Source organism: Pezoporus flaviventris, unplaced genomic scaffold, assembly GCF_033815535.1.
Source record: "Pezoporus flaviventris isolate CSIRO_AGI_PZ_B2104156 unplaced genomic scaffold, CSIRO_AGI_Pfla_v1 ptg000019l, whole genome shotgun sequence".
NCBI classification, from domain to species: Eukaryota; Metazoa; Chordata; class Aves; order Psittaciformes; family Psittacidae; genus Pezoporus; species Pezoporus flaviventris.
The window spans coordinates 1,421,527-1,446,462 of NW_026892567.1; the positions used below are offsets into that span (position 1 = coordinate 1,421,527).

General features: G+C 55.7%; 1 long non-coding RNA gene across 1 annotated transcript in view; it reads left to right on the top strand.

Moving 5' to 3' along the window:
* Window positions 1-414: 414 nt before the first annotated feature.
* The window catches only part of LOC133270187 (uncharacterized), a 122,609-nt gene continuing 98,087 nt past the window's right edge, over window positions 415-24,936 (top strand). The window contains exon 1 of the long non-coding RNA XR_009743688.1: window positions 415-617. This is a non-coding gene — a long non-coding RNA (uncharacterized LOC133270187). The remainder of the gene's footprint in view (window positions 618-24,936) is intronic.

Sequence of the window (24,936 nt, forward strand, 5' to 3'; positions counted from 1 at the left end):
GCCGTTTCCCTGCCATGGACAGATTCTCAACCTGCAGCTGAGGGTTGTTTTCCACAGGGCGGTCTTGTCTGGAGCTGGGGCACGGGGAGCTGGCCCAGCCGGTCTGCGCTGTCGGGTCGGGCCGTGGGACCGCATGTTGAGTCGGTGGGATTTGTGCTCACAGTTAATAGTGCACAGTGTAGGGAACACAGGAATCTGGTTTGTTTTTCATGCGGATTGAAATAAAAGGAAGCACTTGATGGGATGGAGCCATCCCTGTATTGTGGGGTTGCGGGATGAAGAATGCTGCGAGCGTGCAGGGGAGCACAATGTGGCTGGCTGCAGGGCCTGGAGGTTTTTCTCCCACTGAGACTGAGTCTGCGGCTCTGGCAGCAGAGAGCAGAGGCTGGTCCCGCCACAGCGACTCCCGGAGCACCCCTGGGTGCCCAGTGGCCATGGGCACGATGCTGCCGCCATCCCAAAGCCGTGGCGGTCGCTGTGGATTTGCCCATTGTGACGGGGCCCCCACGGTGAGCGTGGGCTCTTTAAGGAGGGAGAGCCCTGCAGTAACCGGTGCAGAGGAGAGCCCTCCCCTCCCTCGGGAGGCTGCATCTCCCGGGGCTGCCCTGCGCATCCAGGTCCGTGTTCTTTGACTTTGCAATCCTGTTTTAGTGTTGGCCTCAAACACATTGTGGGCGCGTGCGTGGGTTTTGGAGGGTTCCCTGTAGAAAGGGCTTCATGTAACCAAAAACGGGGGTGGGGTGGGCGGGGAAGGTGCGGGGGGGTCATTAAGTGCCTGTTGATGAACTGCCTGTGGGGAAGGGGGAGGATGGACCTCACCTCCCCCCCAGCACCCCAAAACGGGGGGGGTGGATGTGGGGGAGGGTGCCCAATGGACACAACCTCCCATCCCCCACCCGGGGGTGTCGGGGGGTGGCACCTCCCCCCCTCTTTATACCCGGGATGGGAGAGGGGAGGATAAAGGGGGGATGGGGGGGGTGCCTATCCGAAGCCTTAGTGACACCGATGTAAAGGGGGGGGGGGGTGTCACCTTAAGAATGTATGAAAAGGAAACTTAACCAATAAATAAAGATTTCACAGGAAATCGAGGCCCCCTCTCCCCCCCCCCGTGTTTCGGCCTTTCCCCATCCCCGTTCCGCGATGCTCTCCGCACTTCCGGGTTGGATGCATCCGTTGCCTAGCAACGGGGTCTCCACGTACCGCTTCCCACGCATTACACACACACCCCCCCCACCCGGCCTCGTTCTGGCGAGCGTTGCCCAGGCAACAGCCAATCAGCTCTGAGCTCCCCAACTCGTGTCCCCGTTTATCCCCTCCCGGCTGCCCCCCATGGGGCTGAATATGGGGCCTTTCCTCGCCCCTCCCCCCCACCCCCCGTTTTTTTCCCCTCTTCCCCTCCCCCACCGCATCCCCATTTTCTCCCCTCCCCCCCTTATGCCCCCCATTCCCCCTCCCCCTTTTTCCCACCCCCATTCCCCACATTCCTGCCATTTCTCCCCCTCTCCCTCCATCCCTCCCCATTTCTCATCCCACCATCATTATCCCCCCCCTTAATTACCTGCAATTAGCGTAGGACCTGCTTCATCCACACGCACCTCATGTAGGGCTGACCTTATTTACACGTTACTTCCTTATTTACATGTTATTAATGTAGGGCCTACTTAATTTGTGTCCTTTTAGTCCAGCATGCTCAGCGCTTCCAGCAGCCCCCGCCCTTCTCCCTAGGGTCTGAAAGGGGCGTGGCCAAAGGGGTGAGGACACGCCCCCCCCGCCCCTCCCTCGATCTCCCCGTCTTTGCTCACCTGGGCCTGCAGGGGGCGCAGCTGCGCCTGGAGCTTCCCATTGGATGCGCCCAGAGCCCGGAGCTGGATCCAGCGACGGGACTGGAAGGGGTGGAGGGGGGGACACAAGGAAATGAGGGACCCCAAAGCCATGGGAGGGACCCAAATACCCCCCAAGACCCCCAAACACCTTAAATATCGCCCCATATTTCCCCACAAGCCTCTCCCTTAACCCCAAACCCATCCATAACCCCCAGATCCCCCTCCCAGCACCCCCAAAATTCCCCCTAAAGCACCAAACTCCCCCATGTCAGCCCCTATAGACCCAAAATCCCCCTCCAGGACCCCCACATATCCCTCATCCCTCCCAAAAAGCGGTGCTGGGACCCTTCAGGGACCCCAACTCCTCCCCATAACCATCAAATTCCACTTCCCAGACCCCCCCCAAGCCCATCAGGACCCCCCCAAATCCCCATATTCCCCCGTTGGCACCCACCAGCCGCTGCTTCCCCTCCTGCAGCTGCCTCCTCAGTGGCCCCAGGGCAGTTTCTGGGGAGTCCATGGGGCTGCCCCGTAGCTCTGGGCCCTGCTGGATCTGGGCCCCCCGAGCCCCTGAGAGCCCCATGGCCTCCAGCATCAACCTGGTGGCAAGGGGGGCACCAAAGCCAAACGTTGAGGGGAGTTTGGGGGGCCCAAAGGGGTCCAGATCCCATTTTGGGGACCCCAAAAGGGCTGCAGGGACCATGGAGGTTGGGGGGGGGGGGCACCCCGAAAGGTCTCAGCACTGGGTTTAGGGAGGGGGGCTTTAAGGACCCCTATGAGCCCAGCACCCACTTCAGAAGGAAACTTCAGAATTCCTATAGGAACACCACCCCCCCACCCCCCCCCGCCATGTATTTTAGGGACCGATCCGAGGTTTGGGGTCCCTCCAGATGTTGCAGTTCCCCCCAGATGTTGGGGTGCCCCCCTCACCGCGGTGCCGCACGTGGCCCATGATGTACTCCCGGATGGGGGCACAGGGCCCCGTGCACAGCCTGGAGGTGGGGGGAGACAAAGAGAGGGGGTCAGGAGCACCCCAACCCCCCCAGGACCCCAAAAGCCCCCACTGGGGGGTCCCGCGGGCTCCAACCTGCGCAGGTCGGGATCGGAGGGGAGCTCCAGCTCCGCCATGATGGGCGAAATTGGCGCGCTGGGAGCGCCGCGCGGCACGACGGGAGGTGTAGTCCAAGCCGGGCGGTGCCTTAATGGTGCTGTATGGGTGTCGCACTGCATCATGGGAGTTGTAGTCCAGGCTGGGCGACTCTAGGACAGGGCTCTCTGGGTGCCGCGTGGCATGATGGGAGTTGTAGTCCATCGGGGAGGGCAACTGGGCCAATGTCGGGGTAATGGAGGCAATGGGGGTAATGGGGGCATGGGGGGCAATGGGGGGTAAGTGGAGGGGCAGTGGGGATCCTGGGGTGTCCATTGGGCGATCTGCGGCCCTTTGGGGGATCAAACTTCACAACTCCATTTCCTATCCCCCATTTCCTCCCTTTTTCCTTCTCATTTCCCCCATTCCCTCTGCATTTCCCCCATTTCTCCCCCATTTCCTGCTATTTCCTCCCCATTCCTGCTATTTCTTCCCATTTCCCTCCCATTTCCCACCATTTCCTCCATATTTCCTTCCATTCCCCCATTTCTCCTCCTTTTCCCACCATTTCCCCCCTTTTCCCACCATTTCCCCCATTTCCTCCCAAATTCCCGTCCTTTTTCCCTCATTTCCCCTCCATTTCATCTCCATTTCCCTCCCATTTACTCCCAATTTCCCCCACCCCTATTTCCCCCATTTCCCTCCCATTTCTCATTTCCCACCATTTCCCCCCTTTTCCCATTTCCCCTCCTTTTCCCCCCATTTTCCATTCCCATTTCCCTCCATTTCCCACCTATTTCTCCCCCCCCCCGGCTATTCCCATGAAGCCGCCACCGCTCCCCTCCCCCCCCCGCGCCGCCCGCGGCGGGAACTGGACGGGACCAAACTGGGGCGGGCGCGGGGCCTCCTGCCCCACCCCCGCGGGCTCTTCGCCCGCGAGGTCACCTCGGGTCACATGGGGCGGGGCTCCATAGGGAGGACCCTGACCCCGCCCCATAACTTGGGGAGCTCCACAGGTGGGGAGCCCCCTAACTTGGGGGAGGGCACAAAGGGGGACCCTCAGACCCCGCCCCATCGCTTGGGGGGCACAAAGGGGGCGCCTCATAACTTGGGGGGGGCACAAAGGGGGAACCCCAGACCCCGCCCCATACCTTGGGGGGCACAAAGGGGGGCTCCATAGGGGGGAACCAGGCCCTGCTCCATAACTTGGGGGAGGACAAAGGGGGCACCCCATAACTCGGGGGGCTTCATAGGGGACTTCCAGAGCCTGCCCCATACCTTGGGGGGCACAAAGGGGGTGCCCCATAACTTGGGGGGGGCACAAAGGGGGACCCCCAGACCCCGCCCCATACCTTGGGGGGCACAAAGGGGGGCTCCATAGGGGGGAACCAGGCCCTGCTCCATAACTTGGGGGAGGACAAAGGGGGCACCCCATAACTCGGGGGGCTTCATAGGGGACTTCCAGAGCCTGCCCCATACCTTGGGGGGCACAAAGGGGGTGCCCCATAACTTGGGGGTCCCAGTGCCCACCCCCCAACACCCCATAGCGCGGGTCCTGGCCTCCCGCTTGGGGGCGCTGTTGCACCGGGCCCCGGTGCTGCTACGGGAGCGGCGCCGCTCGGTGCTGGGGGCGCTGCTCCGTGGGGGGGGGGGGGGGGAGGCACCGGGGCTTCCCCCCCCGGCTCTCGCGGCTGCTCCGGGGGCACCGGGACCCGAACCCGGGAGCTCGGGACCCGAACCAGAGGTCCCTGGAGCCTCAATGGGAGCCGCAACCGGATGCGCGGCGGGACCGGGGCATCCCCAGCCCCATCTTTGGATCCAGTGCGGAGCAGTGGGAAGGGAGTCGGGAATGGGGGTAATGGGGGGCAATGGGGGGCAATGGCATAATGGGGGGTAATGGGGTAACAGGGGCAATGGGAGTAATTGGGGGTAATGGGCAATGGGGGTAAAGGGGGGTAATGGGGGGCAATAAGGTCAATGGAGAAAATGGGGGGCAATGGTGGGCAATGGTGTCTCTCCCCCCCACCCCAGAGCCCCCACTTCTGGAGCCTGGTTCCGCTCTTCCAGCCCCATGGAATTTCGTGTCTGTGTCAGCGCTCCCCCTCGCAACTGGATCCGGACGTGGATCCATGTCCATGTGTGGAGCATCCGGATCCCATAGGATCTGCTCCCAAGCACCAGGAGCTGCGATACCAATGGGATCCAGTGCTCCCAGATGATCCAGGGCTCTGGAATGAGGGGGAGCTGCAGCACAAGCTGGTGCTTTGGGATGATTCCATGCTCCCAGAGAGCCTGGTGCGGCTCTGGCACGATCCAGTGTTCCGGGATGATCTAGGGATCCGGGATGATCCAATGCTCCGGAATGATTTAGGGATCCAGAATGATCCAGGGTTCCGGGATGATTCAAGGATCCAGAATGATCCAAGGTTCCAGAATGACCCAGGGATCCAGGATGATGCAGGGATGCGGAATGATCCAGAGCTCTGGAATGATCCAGAGCTCTGGAATGATCCATGGCTCCAGAATGATCCAGGAATCCAGGATGATCCAGTTTGGCTCCATCGTGATGCGATGCTCCGGAATGATCCAATATCCCGGCATGATCCGGTTCTGCTCCATCAGGATCCGTTTGTGTTCCAACAGCATCCAGTGTTCTGTCAGTATCCACAGCTCCGGAATGACCCAATTCGGTCCCTTCCCAATCCCACTCGGCTCCATTCAGATCCAATTCAGTCCCATTCCGATCCTGTTCGGCTCCATTTGGACCCAATTCGGCTCCATCCCAATCCCATTCAGCTCCATTCAGACCCAATTCGGCTCCATCCTGATCTGGTTCATTCCCATCCCAATCCCAGTCAGCTCCATTCAGACACAGTTCGGCTCCATCCTGATCTGGTTCATTCCCATCCCAATCCCATTCAGCTCCATTCAGACCCAATTCGGCTCCATCCTGATCTGGTTCATTCCCATCCCAATCCCAGTCAGCTCCATTCAGACACAGTTCGGCTCCATCCCAATTCAGTTCCCCTCCATTTCGACCCAGTTCAGTCCCATCCTAATCCTATTCAGCTGCATCCCGATCCCATTCGGTCCCATCCCAATTCAGTTCTGCTCCTTTTGGACCCAGTTCAGCCACATCCCAATCCCATTCGTCTCCATTCAGATCCAATTCGGTCCCATCCCGATCCCATTCATCCCTATCCTGACCCCATTCAGCTCCATTTGGACCCAGTGCAGTCCCATTCCAATCCCATTCGTCTCCATCCCAATATGATTCATCCCTATCCCAACCCAATTCAGCTCCATCCCAATCCCATTCGGCCCCATCCGGGTCCGGTCTGGCTCCAACCAGACCCAATCCAGCTCCATCGGGGCTCAACATGGCTCCATCCGGACCCATCCCGGCCCCATCCGGATCCGATCTGGCTCCATTCAGACCCAATCCGGCTCCATCCAGATCCAATCCGGTTCCAACCGGACCCATCCTGGCTCCATCCAGCCCCAGTCCAGCTCCATCCGGACCCACCCCAACTCCGCTGCTGCTGCCCCGACCCGGCACCCTGGAGCTGCTGCGGGCGCTGGGCCTGAGAGCCCACCCCGCCACCATTAAAGGCTCCTTTGCTGTCAACATCATTTTGGGGTGAAAACAGCACTTTTAGGGTCATATACTGGGTTATAATGGGGTATAATTGGGTTATAATGGGGTATAATGTTTGTATAAGAGGGTATAATGGGTTGTAATAAGGTTATAATTGGGTATAATGGGTTATAATGGGGTTACAATGGGGTATAATGGGGTTATAATGGGCTGCAATAGGGTATAATGGGGTTACAATGGGGTATAATGGGTTATAATGGGGTTACAATGGGGTATAATGGGTAATAATGGGGTATAATGTGGTTATAATAGGGTACAACGGGGTATAATGGCGGTATAATAGGGTATAATAGAATAAAATGCGTTATAATAAAGTTATAATTGGGTATAATGTGTTATAATGGCGTATAAAGGGGTTACAATGTGGTTATAATGTGGTTATGATAGAGTATAATGGGGTATTTTGGGGTATAACGGGGTATAATGGAGTTATGATGTGGTTATAATGGATTATAATGCGGTTATAATGGGGTATAATGGGGTATACTGGGGTTATCTCTTTCATGGACACCCCCCTGTGGTGGGGGAAGAGCCTGCATGCCCCAGTGAGGTTGGGAGCTACGCTGGTGGTGGCTCATGCCTCCCGTAGGGTCTCCCATTCCAGACCGGTCTCAACTGAAGGGGCAGACAAAGTGTGTCCATGGCAGGATGGGCTCACCAGCCTTGGGCAACCATCCTAGGAGAAGGACAGCTCTACCTTCAAACCGGGCAGACGGAGCTCGTTGGGCCCTGTAAGGCCATCCATCTCAGAAAAGGACACTCTAACCAAGCCTGCGACCGGAGGACTTTGCTGTCACCGTCCAAGCTCGCTAGGCCCTGGCAGACAAACATCAGGCGTAAAGGACGGGGCCAGTTCTGCGCATGCTGTGCCTCACCTAAAAAACCCACTGCTCCTTGGCTTTTTTAGTCATCAGCGCGCTTGTAGTAAGCGTGGGTAAAGCCCCTCCCAAATGAAGTCAAGCCATCATCATAATAGTTGCTAACAAAGCCTAACGTCAACCCCATCCTTCAATCAACCCCATCCTTCAATCAACCCCATCATTCAATAAACCCTATCCTTCAATCAACCCCATTCTTCAATCACCTCCATCATTCAATTACCCCCATCCTTCAATCAACCCCATCCTTCAGTCAACCCCATCCTTCAATCAACACCATCCTTCAATCAACCCCATTCTTCAACAAACCCCATCCTTCAATCAATCCCATCCTTCGATCAACACAATTTTTCAATCAACCCCCTCCTTCAATCAACCCCCTCCTTCAATCAACCCCCTTTTTCAATCAACCCCCTCCTTCAATAAAACCCATTCTTCAAACAACCCGATTCTTTGATCAAGCCCATCCTTCAATCAATCCCATTCTTCAATCCGCCCCAACCTTCAATCAACCCCATTCTTCAATCAACCCCATTCTTCTATCACCCCCATTCTTCAGTCAAACCCATCCTTCAATCAACCCCAACCTTCAGCCGACCCCTCCCTTCAATCAACCCCACTGCTGCAGAAAATATATGGACTCAGTCAGAGAACACTATGATCAGACAAAAACCGTTTATTACAAAGCCTTAACCCCTTAAATACTGTTTCTTACGTGCACTTACAGTGATTTGGCATATTTGATTGGATACATGTCTTGAAGACCCTTTGCAACTAGCATATAATTGGTTAAGCACTGGTGTGAGAACTTTACCTCGAAAGCTTGCCAACAGTCCACAGTTCTCATTAACTTGGTGAAATCCAGCTTCTTCTTATCTTGCTTGTTCAGGCTGCCCCGAGCCTCTCACGGCCTTGCTGCATCTTTCAGGATTATTCAGAATTTATGTACCAGTTATCCACTCTCCTGTGAGAACACTGCCTCCACATCTCCCCCTTTTTGTTTTATATATGTTTTGGGGGACCCTACTTGAGCAGGGATTTGGCCTAGATCATATCTCCAATATATGCACAGTGGGATTGAGTGCGCCCTCAGCAAGTTTGCCGATGACACAGAGCTGTGTGGTTCGGTTGATACCCTGGAGGGAAGGAATGCCATCCAGAGGGACCTCGACACGCTTGTGAGTGGGCTGATGCCAACCTCATGAGGTTTAACCATGCCAAGTGCAAGGTCCTACACCTGGGTGGGAGCAATCCCAGGCACAGCTACAGGTTGGGCAGAGAAGAGATTCAGAGCAGCCCTGCGGAGAAGGACTTGGGGGTGTTGGTTGATGAGAAAATGAACATGAGCCAGCTTCAGTGTGCACTTGCAGCCCAGAAAGCCAACCGTATCCTGGGCTGCATCAAAAGGAGCGTGACCAGCAGGGCAAAGGAGCTGATCCTGCCACTTTACTCTGCTCTTGTGAGACCTCACCTGGAGCATTGTGTGCAGTTCTGGTGTCCTCAACGTAAAAAGGACATGGAACTGTTGGAACAAGTCCAGAGGAGGCCACAAGGATGATCAGGGGCTGGAGCACCTCCTGTATGAAGAGAGGCTGAGGAAGTTGGTGCTGTTCAGCCTGGAGAAGAGAAGGATGTGTGGAGACCTCATAGCAGCCTTCCAGTATCTGAAGGGGGCCTATAGGGATGCTGGGGAGGGACTCTTCAGTAGGGACTGGAGTGACAGGACAAGGGGTAACGGGTTCAAACTTAAACAGGGGAAGTTTAGATTGGATCTAAGGAGGAAATTCTTTCCTGTGAGGGTGGTGAGGCACTGGAATGGGTTGCCCAGGGAGGTTGTGAATGCTCCATCCCTGGCAGTGTTCAAGACCAGGTTGGATGAGCCCTTGGGTGATATGATTTAGCGTAAGGTGTCCCTGCCCATGGCAGGGGGGGTGGAACTAGATGATCTTAAGGTCCTTTCCAACCCTAACGATTCTATGGTTCTATGAATCTATATGCCGACTACAGGCTGCTGGGCCTGCCCCTTTTTTCTGCTGTATGGCTCTCTGGTAACAGGGGAGGCCATCCTTCACATCAAGGTCTGGCATGGCATGTGTCCTCACCGCTCCACGCCTGCTGGGTTGCAGCCAACAGCGGAGCTAAAGGTTCTTCCCGGTGGCAAACACAGAGGCCAACCTAGTCTTGCCCTTGACTGTGGTAGCAGGCATTTGGTCAGCCTCAGTCCTTGCACCCTGTTGTCAATGCACAGTTTCACCTCCTTCATCCAGTACCAAGTCGCTACTACAGCAAGGCACACACAAATTTACATCAGCAGAGTAACTATTGCAGGATGCAGCAGCATGTTGAAGATGCTGATGGCAGTGAAGGACTAGCCAAAGAAATTTCTTACCAGTGGAATTCTCCCCCCTCTTAAATTTGTTCCATCACCTGCTTTATAACACTACCATTGTATTAAAATCTTTCTAGTTTTTATTTTAGCATTTTCTAGCAGCTACTGCAAATTTCCATACTCTAACATCTTCTTTACAAGTGACAAATCTATACAATACAAGGTGCAGTTTCTTATTGGCAACTAGCTAGTAAATACAGGTGGTTTTATACACAAAATCACAACCTCTAATAATAGCTACTTTACAAGCACACATATTCAGGATGTTACTTTTCAGTTGCCCCCAAGTGATGTTTTGCAGTTATTTGTTCTTTCTCTTCCTCTATCTCATTCTGCTTGGGGTAATCACGGTCAGCTCCTGCAGCTGAGGCATCAGGTTTATCCATTCGTCTGTCCAGCTCATGGCAAGGCTTGACAAACTTTGCAGGCAGTCACCATGGACCTGTAGGCAGGAGGACACAAATATACCCCCTCCCCAAGTTATCAGTTCTTGAGAAGCAGACAGGTTAAACTGCACATTGTTAACCAGCGAGGAGTTTGCTGCGTCATTGCTCTTCCCCCCCCCCTTTTGTGTTTTTTTGTTGTTGTTGTTTGTTTGGGGTTTTTTTGTTTTTTTATCCCTGCAAAAGCCGGCCTGCTCCGCAGCAGCTACAGCCGCCTGCCCGCTTCAGCAGCAACCATAAATACCTGCCGGCAGCCACACTTTTACATTAACTCTTTCATGCCCAAAATGTTAAACAGCTACCCCTTAAAAACTTTTACAATAAACCCAACAATACACAAAACACCGATTGCCCTCAACACACACACACACACGCACACACACACACACGTGTGGGATCCCACAAGCACACTCCACACAAGTTCAATATTTGAAACACGAAAAGACAATTATTACTCCCACTACAGTCCCACGTACAGAACGTGGCACAAGGACCCTGTGGAGACTAACAGCAAACCAGCTCCGAGAAGCATCATTGCAGTGCAAGGTGGCAGGCTCAACCTTAGCGGGCGTCCCCGCAGAGGCTCTGCCTCCCCCACATCGCATGAGGCTTGGGCTTTTATACTGACCAAAATGCACACTCATTCCGACACAGGTGGCCAGCCTGCGCTGGGAGAAGTGGCCAGCAGTATCTACAGAGGTCTCCAAAGGTTGATAGAAACCTGGACATACTTATATTTACCGACTTCTAGTACATGAGTATCACAGAGAAACTGTATGGGCTCCCCCTGTCAATTGCAAGAAAAAAATCATAACATATACAGCTTGAGTATAAGAGGATTTTAACGCATACGTGGTCACCGTTTGTCAGGCCTCCTTAACTATTTTGAGATCAAGAGCTTCCCACTCTTTAGCCCCCTGCTGTGTAGTAAACACACGATATGCAAAGATGCCCATTGCAGAAAATTCCCCAGTAATGATCACATATTTGGTTAACCATTGTTACAGCTGAGCATCTCCAGGGCCAGTAAGTCTGAGCAGACCAACCCGGGAGACGAAGAGTCAGGGTCTGGAAGCAGAGGATATAAATCTGGCTCGGATTCAGAGGATTCGGGGGCTGATCCTGCGCCGAACTCGGGGTCTCCGTTGCTCGCAGCTGTGTCTTTCTTATCAGATGTCTCTCGTTCGGTATGTGGCCATCTGCAGACCTGGCTCCTCCGTGACTGAGTTAAAAATCTTTTCACTCTGGGGCATAGTGGGCTGGAGAGGCTCGCGGTTCCTCTAAATCTCCCTCTCGCGCATGATCCCTATTTTCTACTGCGTGCTTCACAGTGGCGCCGCAATCGATCCGGCGCCGAGGCACCGCCCTCTTTCTTTCGGATTTCTCGACATTTATCATGCGTATCCCTTCTAATATACTTTCTCTGTCCTTTCCAAAGTCCCTGCTTTCGGAACTGGGGTGGTGGGGGAGCAGGGGGTTACACCTCCTCCGCGGCACCTTCTGATGGAGGGGGAGAAAAGGAAGGGGGGGGAGGGTGGAACCCTGTGCTCCCGGTAGTTGGGGGGAACGAGTTGTAATCTTCCCCCGGTTTCAACCGACCGGGGACGTCTGTTCCTAGTTTCTCCGTTGCTACCGCGGCAGTTTTCTTTTCTGCCTTGTATCTTTTTATACAGTTCATTACTTCCCTCCGTGGTTTACCGAGTTTCTTTGCCTTTTTATAATCGTTAAGCACTGAGTCAAATAGTTCATCACCAAACTTTCGCCACTCACTCTCCTCAAATATTGTATTAGGATCTGCAAAAAAAATCTCTTAGCCTTCCCTAGCCACTAGACCTGCTAGCTGCTTTAGAGTCTCAGGCTCAATTCCCCGCTTTTATAAAAAGCACTGTAAAAAGTTCAGGGCTCAGTTCCCCGCTTTTATAAAAGCACTGTGTCATAAATTGAGACCACAACGGATCATAAGCCAATTAAAATTTTATTAATTATAGCAAGTAGGATATGAGCAAAAACAGCGCTGGACGACAGGGGAGTCTGCGCTCTGACAACTGCTGTACTGAGCAGTTCAAACAGTCCCTTTTTATACATCTTTACTTCCGTGCTCGTGAAGTAGTGGAGGTACTCTGCGCATGCTTCAGCTGTTGCTAGGGGGTCACTTCTGTCTCCTGGTGGTCGTTGAGGCTGAAGTAAGAAGTCTTCCTCCTTCATCCTATAGTTGACCTTTTACCCATACGTCCTTATATGGAGTTGTTTTATCTTATTTCTGCCAGTTCCTGAAACATCTTACTGTTATCTTTAGTCAACATCTGCTATGTTTGTATAAGCGGTACTTGATTTAGTTTGTGTAAGTGTTTGCGGTTATCTTATCTTGCACAAGCTGTGTCCGGTGACTGTTTGAGTAAGTGATTTCACATTTTTTGTTGCCTAACCTTTACATTGGGCTTAACATAAATCTTAATAAACAATACCCTTATTCTTAGTTTCTTACACCTAATCTTTACGTTGGGCTTAACGTAAATCTTAATAAACAATACCCTTATCCTTAGTTTCTTACAACAAACCTTTACATTGGGCTTAACATAAATCTTAATAAACAATACCCTTATCCTTAGTTTCTTACAACTGTAATAAGTCCAGGGCTACCTCTCGGTCCATTTTCATGGCCGGCCTTTTCCGGATCGTCTTCTTCTGGGTCGTCCTGTAACCTCGGTCTCCGGATCGGCCTCCCGACGCAGCAGTGTCTGGTTCGCCCCAGCGGCGGATTCCTTTTGGTTAGTCCAAGCACCCGGGTCTGTCACGCCACCGCAGCAGCATTGCCCGCGCTTCCCGGCCACTGCCACCGGCGCCGCTCACTCGCCGTTCCGGGTCCCCGTTAGCCGGGGCCCTGTATCTGGGTCCCCGCTAACCGGGGCCCTGGATCCCGGGTCCCCGCTAGTCGGGACCCTGTAATCCGGGTCCCCGCTAGTCGGGGCCCTGTATCCGGGTCCCCAGCGACCGGGGCCCTGTAGTCCGCGTCCCTGTTCGGGCGTCATTTGTAAGCGGTGAGGAGAAGCAGACAGGCCAACCCAATATGGGTGATAAGCAACTTCTACTTTATTTGTGACGCAGTTCACACATATATAGGAGTGGTATTCAGCCACTCCTTCTTGGCATAACAGTATTGGTTAGCCCCCACAGCTTCCTCCACATTCTCCTCCCAGGTCCGGTCTCCGGCCACCTGTTGGGGCCACCCCCTGCCTTGCTTGCACAGTCCTCCAGAACTCTATGGTTCTGCTCTTAGAGTCATTCTGTAACACTGCACCTCTCTCTGCACGCAGGGCTACAGAGCTTTCTATTCAGTTCCTCAGCTCTGGGGAGCAGATCCGGTGCCCAACGGCGGGATCCAGGAAAGCCTCTGAGGCACAGAGGCTCCCAAGATCGATGTCCAGCAACAGCCTCCTCCAGGAGCACAAGCAGCAGCAGCGCCGGCCAGCCAGACTGTTACCGGCCGTGCTTCCGTCTGATCAGCAAAGAGCTCTATGCAAAGCGCTGTGTCTGACACCGGGGGTCTTTCCGTGGTGGCTGTGAAATACGCACCCAGCAGGGGGTGAGCTTTGGTGGGGCAGGACAGAGGAGTTTTAGTCCTACTGAAGGGCAGCCCTCTCGCAAGGCTTTGCTATGGCAGCTCGGCTGCAGCCCTGCTCTCGGTGGTCCCTGCACCCTCTGGTCTCTGGCAGTGTGCCCTGCCATGGCTGCACAGCTCTGCTGGGGAGGGTGGAGAGGAGAGGAAGGAAGAGGAGAAGGAAGCACAGTGCTGGGCGCCCAGGGCAACACAGCTGCCAGGGCAGCACCCGGGGGCCTGTAGAGCCAGGGCCCTGGACCTGGAGGCCAGCTCTGTCAGAGGTGCACCGAGCAGTGCCCCGGGGACAATGAAAGCCTAGGCAGGAAGCGTGCCTGGGCAGAGGGAAGCGATGGGGGGCAGCTTTTCGGTTGGGTAGCTTGGCTCTGCCAAAGCTCTGCTCAGGTTCCTGAGCCTTTGCTTCGACACTTGCTGGTCAGAACGGCAGCGGGGAGCTGGGGGGACATGGGGACACGTCTGAAAGTCCTCTCCAAACACGGGGCAGGGGGGGAACACAATGCCTGCCACTGGGGGCCTGAGAGCGGGCTGTGCAGGAGGATGAGGGAAGGAAGCCCGAAACTGCTGGCTCTTGGGCACCCACACCCTGCCCAGGCTCTGTGCGCTGGTGGCAGCGATGCTTCCCGAGCCCAGGCAGGTTGAACAGCACCACCTGACATAGGGGCAGTTTGTTAATCCTCTGTGCGCCATTTGTTCCCAAAAAGCCCTGATCCTGTGGGGCTCTGACTTGACCTACATAGAAGATACTCTACTGGCATGGCTTCCTTGAGGACAGTGTCCAGACAGAGCTCTCCCCTTCTGCAAACTGCAGACAAACAGCATCACACCACTGCTACAAGCCCTTGGGACAGGCAGAAGTGATTAAATCAACTCCAGGTGGGGAAAGTCACAGAGAGAGAAAAAACCTTCCTGGGGCAGGACTGCGACTGCACAAGACACAGCTTCCTCTCCCCTGTGAGAGGAGCAGCTTCATTTCATTTTCTTTTTTCCTCTCTTAAAGGACAAAAGTTGTTCCAGCTGCTATGTCTCGAACTGAGGCACCAACAGAGGCACCTTCCAAGGGAAGGCCCTGTGTTGAAGCACCCTCAGGAAGGATGAAGTGTGTGTGAAGGGGGGGCTGTAGGGTAGGAGGATGCTTCATCCTCAGCTGGAAACCTGGGCAACAACGCCAGACGCTTTCTGGGATGTTCAAGTGTTTAGTAAGAGATAGAGGAAGGTTTGAGGGTGAAAAATGGAGCCCCCTGGTCCCACAGGGTCAGCGAGTGGCCCTGCTGCTGGCCCGGCTCCTTTGGCCACTGCTGGTGTCGCCTTCGAGCATCACTGGCGGGGCAGCTTCTTGGCAGGTGCAGCGGAGTCTTGAGAGCCACGGGTCTTCCTCTTGCGAGTGCGGTGGGGCCTGCGCTTGGAGCGGGCCCTGCCCCGGAGGGGAGCAGAGGCCCCGGGCACAGCCTGCCCTGGCTCCTGCTGCGCATCTTCCTGCTGCGCTGGGGTGGGAGCGGGGACGCAGGCAGGACCCCCCTGCACGGCAGCGGTCGAGGTGCTCGGGAGCGCGTCTGCGTCCGCGCTGCTGGAGGGGGCTGCTCCGGGCACAGGGGTCCCCAGCGTGCAGGCAGCGGGGCTGGGGCTGGGCTCGGGGCTCTGCTCCCAGCCCCCGGGGCGGTCAGAGCGGGTCACTCTGGTCGTCCTGATCCACTCGCCTCTGTGCTGGCTACCAGAGGAGCTGGTTCTCGCCACGAGCTTGCCCTTGCATTGCTCCTGGCAGGCCGTCCAGCTGGTGCTGGCCACAGGGCCGCCCTCCTGCCACCAGCTGAACTCAGACCAGCAGTCGCTCGCTCCGTGCGCCTTCTCCTGGCGGATCATGAGTTTCAGCGCTTCGTCCACGCACTCCTTCTCTGTGGCCTCAAGGAGCCTTCGCACGAACCTGGACGCGTGGCTCCGCAGCTCGGGGCGCAGCACCGCAACCAGGATGCCTTCCTCCAGGCCGTAGACGGGCAGCGCCTCCAGGATCATGCGTGTCAGCGTGAACACCTTAAAGCTCTGCACGCCAAAGAACCGCTTCATCTCCCGAGACACCCAGGCGTTCAGCAAGAGCAGCAGCTGAGGGTGCTTCTGGAAAATGGACGCCCAGGCAGAGGCCGGGAAGCCCCCCACATACTGTGGCTCCATAGCACAGGGTTGGTGCACCCCGGGTGCTGCTGGCACTGGCAGTCCAGAAAGACCTTCCTCTCGGGCGCTGAGTGATGCTGCTGCACGGGCTCCTCTGAGACCTCCTCAGAGTCGTCTCCCACAGCAAGTGCCCTGTGGAAGTCACTGGGTGGAATAGAAGCAGTGCCAGCAGCAACGTCACAGGGCGTGGCTGGGGGAACGTCACAGGGCGTGGCTGGGGACTGTCGCCATGGGCTCTGCACCGTATTTGCCGCTGCTTCGTCCTCACCTGGAAACCTGGGCAACAACGCCAGACGCTTCCTGGGATGTTCAAGTGTTTAATAAGAGATAGAGGAAGGTTTCTGGGTGATAAGTGGAGCCTTCTGATCCCACAGGGTCAGCGAGTGGCCCTGCTGCTGGCCCGGCTCCTTTGGCCACTGCTGGTGTCGCTTTTGAGCATCACAGCCACTGAGGTTTTGCCGCTGATGGCCCAAAAAGCCACTTGGCGTCGGCGTGGTACTCCTCCTTGGGGAGGAACAAAAACCAAACAGGACAGGTTTAGTCACATCCACATGCATCACAATTGAGGAGCAGGGAGCTGCTGTAAGAGCTCAGATAGAAAACCAAAGTGGTATTCCATTAAAGAACATTTAAATGTTTGTGGGGTTTCTGTAATTTAGACTCCACCAGACACACACACTCACACAGCTCAGAGAGTAAAGGATGACCCCTGGCTCTGGCAGCCTCTGCCCCTCTCCCACTGAATGGTCCCAGGGGACCAGGGGACACAGCACCACAGCTCCTGGGAGTTGGTAAACCCCAAACGGGTGGGGATGGGCCACAGATGGAAAACAATTTGGATTTGGGGAGGATCCCCATTACCTCTGGACTCCCCAGCTGGCTCCAGAGCACCCAAACATGGGGAGGGGCACCAGCAGAGAGGCAAAGAGAAGGGAGCAGAGGGAGTGCCAGGGCTGGAACAAAGGTTTGAACCTTAGGAAAAACAGCAAAATAAAGCCAGGAAGGTGAGGCTGCAGAGATGCAGAGACGTCCATCCAGCCTTGGGGGTGGAACTCTTCCAGTAGGGGGTGGATGAACCTGGAAGCACAAAGTTTTGCTCAGGTCTCTGCAGCCGCACTCTCAGCTGGCACCGGGGCTACCACAATCCCTATCCCAGGGGGAATGGAAGGTTTTCTATTCCCAGAGCCCAGCAGCCACCACCCGAGCCGGCTGCCACAGCACAGCCTGGCCCTTCCGCCATCCCCCAGCCCAAGGGGACAACATGACCCATCAGCTCTTCGAGGCTGAAGCACCAACTCCCTCGCTACCAGGGGAAGCGACGCCTTCTCCAAGGCCTGAGGGGCGCTGGCCAAAGAAGGGTGCAGGAGTTCCTGGAAAGCAACACGCCACTGTGAGCCGGGGTCAGCAAAGGAGGAAGAGCCTGGCTTTAGAGGGCTGGCAGCACTCGCAGGAGCCGATGCATTCAGAGGCGGCAAGGAGCAACATTTCAGATTCCCCTCCACCCCCAGGGGCTGGGGACTGGGACAGCGAGTGAGGGAAGCAACTTGCCTTCGCATGGCAAGGCTCTGCACAGCCCCAGCACCAGCCCCTCAGGGCTGCCGAGCCCGGGCAGCTCAGCCAGGTCTGGCAGGAAAGCTGCTGCCTAAATCTAACCCTGCCCTTCACCCCCGCAGAAGCCCCGTCCGCCCCGACTCACCTCCCAGCACGGGCGCGCTGCCACTTCTGGGCTGGCTGGTGTCAGTGAGGGTGCCGGTGCTGGAATCGGCCAGCCCAGAAACCACCGATGTTGTGGTCGCAGACGCTGCCCCTGTGCGGCCGGTGCCCGAGGAGCCCTGGGCGATGGCTGTGCCCAGGGACGTACCTTCCCCACTGGTGCTGGGGACCTCATCTGCTGGGAGGGAGCAGGAAATCAGGACCCACAACTTGCTGTATGGGACTACCCCTTAGCAGAGCCTCCCAGCAGGAACAGCTCACAGCTCTGGCCCTGGGGACCGTTGCCCATCACCCTGGCGACTGCGGGGCACGAGCTCTCCCACCAGAGTCTTCACCGGGCTCTAGGAGTTTCAGACCCGAGGACCAGGCAGCACTGGCCCAGGAGGTTCCTCACCCTGCGTTGCACGGACACCCCACTGCCCTGCCAGCCCGTGCCACGGCCGTCTCCTCCTTGCTGTGCCCTTCACATTCCCACTCTGCCCTTACCCGCCTGATGCCCCGGGAGTCGGCGCAAGCGCTACTGCGCTGCCTTCCTCTCCTCCTCTATGATCTCTGCCGTGATGGGGTAGCCGGGATCAGGCCCAGGGGGCTGCCAAGAGAGCAGTAGCTTAGCTCCTTCTCAGGGAAGCCGGCAGAGTCGCTCTGAAGGAGGTGTGGAAGCAGGCTGGCGCCAGAGCCGGGAAGCCGTGGTTCTGCCACGGCCACCGCAGAGCTCTGGTCACCATTCGGTTTGGTCCCCAGCTTGGTGCTGAGGGCACAGCACCCTGCCCAGCCAGTACCTGCTCTGGCAGCGGGCAGCACAGTCACACACAACCCACCACACACTGGGGCAGGAGAGAGCATCACTTCCCACTCAGCCGAGGATGAGACCTCCTGCCCCAAGGCAGGCAGGTCAGCCTGCCCCCAGCCCTGCAGGGATTGCACCGGGCCCATTCCGTCCCCAGATGACGGCAAAAGAGGCTGCGAGACAGCGACGTACCAGCACCAGTGGTTCATTACCCCAGGGCACCAGCAGGCAGATGCTCCTCCTGCGTGGCCTTCCGTTTCCCGGCGACGGTGGTGGGCTCGGGGTCTGCTGCTGCTTCTCCTCAGCCCTCTCGACAGCTACAGGAGGAGACAAGTCAGGAGCAGCTCCCAGCAGGGGCGTTTGGCCTATACCAAGGGGGTTGTCCCTTCTCACTCCTCTCTGGATCCCCGTCTTGGAGGGCAGAGGCAGGGACACGGCCTTCAGCCGCGGACAAGGCTGCGATGCCCTGGGGCAGCAGCTGGCCACCAGAGATCCATGGGGAAGCTGTCACAGCTGCCGGCAGCAGAGACGGGGCTGGCCCCGTCATTCCGGGCCCGCCTCCCACCGTCTCCCCGCGCCTCGGGCCTTGCCTCGGCTCCACAACCGCTCCCACACGGCGCTGCCCCCGCCACAGCCACGTCTTCACACCGGATCCCCCACGGGCCTCCCAGCACAGACCGGAGCCGCACCCGGCCCTGACAGCGCCGGCCGTCACTAAGTCAGTCACTCACTCAGTCCGTCCCTCCGTCCCTCCACTCCCTCCACTCTCTCCCGCTGCGCCTCCCCAGGGCTTGGCTGGGACTTGGGAGCGGCGATCTCGAAGCGCTTCCGGCCGCGCCGCGCTCGCACCACGGCCCCCTCAGGGAGGCGGATCCCGGCCGTGCGGGCTAAAATGGCCGCGGCTGCCACACAAGTGGGCGGGTGGGCGGGCAGCTGCGCTCCGAGCCGCCCCGCGCTGTTTGTCCATTGGCCCGGAGCGCCGAGCGCTGTGCTGTCATTGGCTGACTCCTCCGTGTCCGTCCCTGCGCATTGCCCGCCTCCCGTTCGCTTGGCAAAGTCCCTCCGGAGGGAAAGGGCGCGCGGCGGCCGGGGCCGGCGTCCCCTGGGCCGAGCGAGGCGGGAGCTCTCCGGCGGTGAGGGCCGCGGGAGCGGGGGTTGCGCTGTGGCCGTGAGCGGAGGGGGGCGGGTGTCGGCGCGAGGGAGCGGGGCCGTGTCGGCGCGAGGGAGCGGGGCCGTGTCGGCGAGAGGGAGCGGGGCCGTGTCGGTGCGAGGGAGCGGGGCCGTGTCGGCGCGGGGGAGCGGGGCCGTGTCGGTGCGGGGGAGCGGGGCCGTGTCCGTGCGGGAACGGCGGAGCCGGGGTTGGCCGTGCAGGAGCTCGGGGGTGTGTGGAAGGTAAGTGCAGCGGGGAGGATGTTGTGGTGGGTGCTGGCCGGGTGCGGGGTAAGAGGCGTGAGGTGGTTTCGGGGCAAGGGGACGAGAGGTTTGTGTGAGGATGTGCCGTGGTTCCGTGGGTCGGGCGAGCTCCGAGCAGGAGTCAATGGTGCGTGCGGAGGGGCAGGGGTAGGGCAGGCCCAGGCCCAGGGCTGAGGGGCGGGGGGGCGGCTGCATGGGCGGTGAGGCACGGGGGAGGTGGGGGTGTTCTGATACAGAGGGTTGACCAATGTACAGGGGGGTAGTACAGGGGGTTGTAGTACAGGGGGGTTGAACGGGAATTAGAGGAATTTGTTTGTTAAAAGAATTTGTTTAAACAAAAGACCATCTGTTGTAAATGCCTGCTAAGCAGAACAGAGACCTCCGGTCCTGTTAATAAGCAGGCGCCTGAAACCTCCGGTCCTGCTAATGAGCAGACGCCTGAATCTACTGATAAAGGGAGAAGCAGAGGATTTACGGCTGGGACACTGATCAAACTCTACTGATAAGGGGGAGAAGCAGAGAATTTACGGCTGGGATACTGACCAAACTCCAAGGCCATAAGTAAAGACTAGAAAAGGTGAAAAGTGCAAGAAGAGGAAGACTCATTTACTTCATCTTGAAGACCCCTACCCAGAGGAGGAAGACTCATTTACTTCATCTTGAGACCCCTGCCCATGACCAGAGGGGGCACTGCGCAGGCGCAGAGGACCTTCTGGCTCATTATAATACGAAGCGGGGATAGGACATGAATATGTATAGGCGTATTGTGTAACATCATGAATATATATAACTTTAGAGAATAAATGTAGAGGGAAACAACACTGAGACACGCATATCTTTGAGGAATTATCCCTATGTGTCTCAGCGCTGAATAAAAGCATACCTACTTTACAACTTTTAACGAGTTGTGGAGTTTATCCGCGCATCAGTTCCATGGGGAATTGCGGGGGTTGCCCGGGGAGGGGGGCCGGAGCGGGGTTCCCGGGGTGCTGCAGGTTCCCGGAGCGCCCCTGGAGGGGTTCGCTGGGGCTGCCGCAGAGCCGCAGCGCTCCCAGCTCTGCTCTTTGGGAGGTTCAGTGTTGCTGGTGAAGGGCTTCCCGTCAAGGTTGTGACCTGAATCGAGGTTTCGGTGTGGCCTTGAAACTGGGTCAAAGCTCTCGTAAGCAGAGTGGCAGCTCATGTGTACGAGCAAGGGTTGTGCTCAGCAGCAAGCCCTTGGAGGTGATTTGGGCCTTGCCACGGAGCTTTGTAGCTCGAGAGATTTGCACGTGTTGGATCTGTGCAAAAGTAAGGAACTTCTTCCTTCTGTCCAATCTCGACTTCCCCTGTTGAAGTTTTAAGCCGTTACCCCTTGTCCTGTCACTCCAGTCCCTAGTGAAGAGTCCCCCTCCAGCATCCTTGGAGGTCCCCTAGAGACTGGAGGCCCCCTTGTAGACTGGAAAGACAGCTCAATCTAGACTTGTTTCCAGGGAATGAAAAGGCTTTAGTAACCTTTGTATTTCTAAACTGCAGGCATGAGTAATAGTGATGGTAATACCCTAATTTTCTGTTGCTGGGCTTGGAAGCAATCAAATGGGCATATTCTCTGGACACCGTTTTGAGATTAATGTCCTTGGTTTCCCAAAGGAAAATGTAATGATGCTGAGAGTCACATTAGCAATGTAAAGAAAAAGGGGTGTGTGTGTGAGAGAGACAGAGAGCAAGACTGAGATGGGGTTTACAGGAAACAATACATGGTCAAGAAGTTTGTTTCCTTCTGTGTGCATTTGCCAGGGGGGATGTTTCCTCATCCCCTTTGGCACTCTCCCCTGAAAAGGCATTCAATGGCCCTGGGAGCGTCCATTATCTCCTTTGTGAGCATGTGAGGGCTGTGGAAGACCAAACCATGCTGACACTGGATGAAGAAACTTGTGGTGAAGTCCTATTTGAAATGAGGCCGTGAGTGTTAAGATACAAGGTGCTTAAGGTATAAGGCTTACAGAAAAAGGGTTGTCTGCAATTTTGAGTTGCAGGCAGAAACTTGTTGGAGTCCCCAAGAATTGTTAGCTGTATTTTAAGCTACCTGCATGAGGCTGGGGTACTTAACGGTCAGATTTAAAATCAACTAAAATTGATACAGGGGTTTAGAGCTCTCCAAAAACTTCCTGGAACTTTTAAGGTGTGAAAGATTCCTATAGGAGCACTGTGCTTTCATCTGCAGCAGCTCATTTGGCTGGGCTGGGCTGGGCTTTGACCTCTGCTGCTGTGGCTCAGAAAAAAAACTTCCTTAAATGTGGATTTGTCACAGGGACGCTTGTCCCTTTCCTTCACATCTTTCTTCTCTAAATCTTGTCCATTGAAAAGGGTTATAATTCATAAATAACATTACAAGAGCTCTTGAGGCTTGCCTTTTCTGGGTAGGACTTGGGAGTCCCTGCTAAATAAGGGCGGAAGAAAGCAAAGTTCCTTTAAAGGTAAGCTCCGGCTGGACCTTGTGTTTGGCTGCACTGGTGTTCTGTGGGACAAGCCCCGCAGGCTGGGCCTGCAGCTGCAGCAGCTCTCCAGGTTCTTGCTTGCAGTGGTCAGTGCAGTTTGTAGGTGGCTCTCAAGTGCCAGCACATGCTCACCTTGTCCAGTGTCCCCCTGCTCTGTGTGAAGAGCAGCTTTGGAGAGTGGGAGCTGCTTTTTCTTTCCTGCTACAAGGTGAGCCACAGTTTTGCTTCCTTTGCTGATACTTGTGTTGCCAAAGCAGGCCCAGTCTTCACCTGTCCTTGTTTGTGTGTCAGAGGTGCTCTTCTGACGTCCCTCTCTTGCTGTTGGGTTGCAGAGGCTTGGCATGAGATGGGGACTGCATTTTGGTAGGTGCTGTGGATGTGCTGATGAGATGCAATCTTTCCAAAAAGCTCTCTCAACAGAAGAGAGTGGCACTGAGAGAACAGAAGTAGCATTCTCTCAGCTCTCCAGAAGGAGCTGGATGCTATAACATGTCATGAAACTGTTTCTGTGTTGCATGGAGTGCTAACATGTGTTCCAAACCATCTGGATTTTTTTCAATGTAATTGTGAAAACCATTTTCTTGTAATAATGCAGTGAAGCTTTTGCCCAAGGAAATGATGTTCCTCTTTGCCACTGGCAGAGCCTTTGCCAGTGTGTGGTGGCAGCGTGGGGCTGGATCTGTGCTCCCTGTGTAGGGCTCAGTTGGGCTGGTCCCTGTGAGCCATCAGCAGTGGCCAAACAAGGATGGGTTGGTAGGTTTTAAAGGAAGAGAACTGTTATGTCTCATCTGCTGTGAACAAACATGCAGGAGAAGCCCAGGTGTGAAGCACAAGGCTTTGCTGGCAAAGCGGTTGGTGTGGTTGTGTGCATGGAGCTGGGCTGTGTCCCCCTTCAGAGGGTGAAGTGCGGAATTCCTCCATCCTTTCTGGCCTGTGCTTTTGGCAAGTGGGGCTTTGGGTCGCTGCTTAAATCACATTTACCTGGATTTTAGTTGTGATTACCCTAGCAGGGAAGAAAGCAGTAAAAGTGTGACTGTATGGCCCAATGTTCAAGTGTAAGGGAGTGCCTTTTGGGCGGAGACAGGCACATTGTTAGTTCTCTTTTGTTTCCTTTGGGAATCAATCTGTATGGTGTGTGGAAGGAAGTTCCCCAAATCAAACAAATGTTGGCAGAACTGTGCAGCAGATGGAGTTGTGGTTTAATGAGCTGCTGTAAAGCTTTCCCTCCAGCCCAGCAGGGATGTTCTAGCTAGGGGAAGCAACCTTCAAGCCCTGGAGCCCTGCAGATGTATTTTTAGAGTTGTGATGTGGGAATTGTTTTATCCATGAGGATTCTGGCTGATGTTGAGCTACAGGAAAATGGGATGTTGGTAGGATCATTTAGCCACTTGTATTTCCCAGATGTGCAGTACCCTGGCAGAGTGAGGTGGTTGGATAGCAGCCCAAGTCTTCCCTTATTATGTGTCTGCATGAATTTGGGTTTTCAAATGCTGTTGTGTATGTCCAAAACCCTCAGCACTGACTTTTGACAGGAAAGAAAGTGCAGGATTCCCCCTGTGGAGGCTGAGCTGCAGGTCTGCTTGAATAGCATCCTTCCTTTGGCTGGCAGCTAGTACCTGCTGCCTCAGCATAACGTGAGGGACCTTATGTTACTCTGCTGCGTGGGGAGAGGTATGTGGATGGAGACTTCCTCCCAGCTGGTTATGGCATAGTCACAGAGGTTTCTGTTCCAGGAGTAAAAGCCTGGCTTCCGAGAGAGCTTCTCAGGGGCCTTCCCCATTTCAGGGACACTTGCTGAAAACACGTGCCATGAGATTTGCTCTTGATCAGGATGCTTCCTCTGGCAGTCCTGAGGGGTAAGGGATTGCCAAGATGGCCATCTCTCAGCTGTCAGGCTTCAACCGTTGTCTGCTTTTTGCTTCAGGCTTTTGTGCTTCACTGGAGCGGGTCTGGGGCTTGTGTTTCTGTTGACACTAGCAGCTACTTCTAAGGAGGTTTTCTTGCTGTTGGGGTGTTTGCTGGTTCACAGATGACTCAATCCAAGGTTCCAGTGTTTGTCTTTGTGCTCACTTGCAAATGCTCCAAGCCATTCTCCGTGTGACTGAGAGCAGTGAGAGTATCCCGTGCTGTGTAAGACTGGCAGGGCCTTTCATCTGCGGGCTGAGCAAACTGCAGCGCTGTCAGCATCTCTTCAGCTGGGCTGTGGCAGGCAGACTTTGTAGCTGGAGCGGGAAGATGCCCACGTGCACTAGCAGGGTTCTCCTCTTGCGTTGTGTTCAGGAGTAGCTGCGTGGAAGTCTGCTCCCTGTGCCGATTTCTCCCGTCTGTTTTAGTCCTGCAGAAGGCTGTTTTGCAAGGAGCCAAGTGCTGTTCCTGTGGGCAGCCTGAGGTCTAATCCAGTTTTCTGAACAGGTTCTTGCCTGTGGTGCCAGTGACAGATGAGCCTGAAGTAAGGGCCAAGTTGTCAGCTTTTCTAGCTGTCCTCTTGCCCC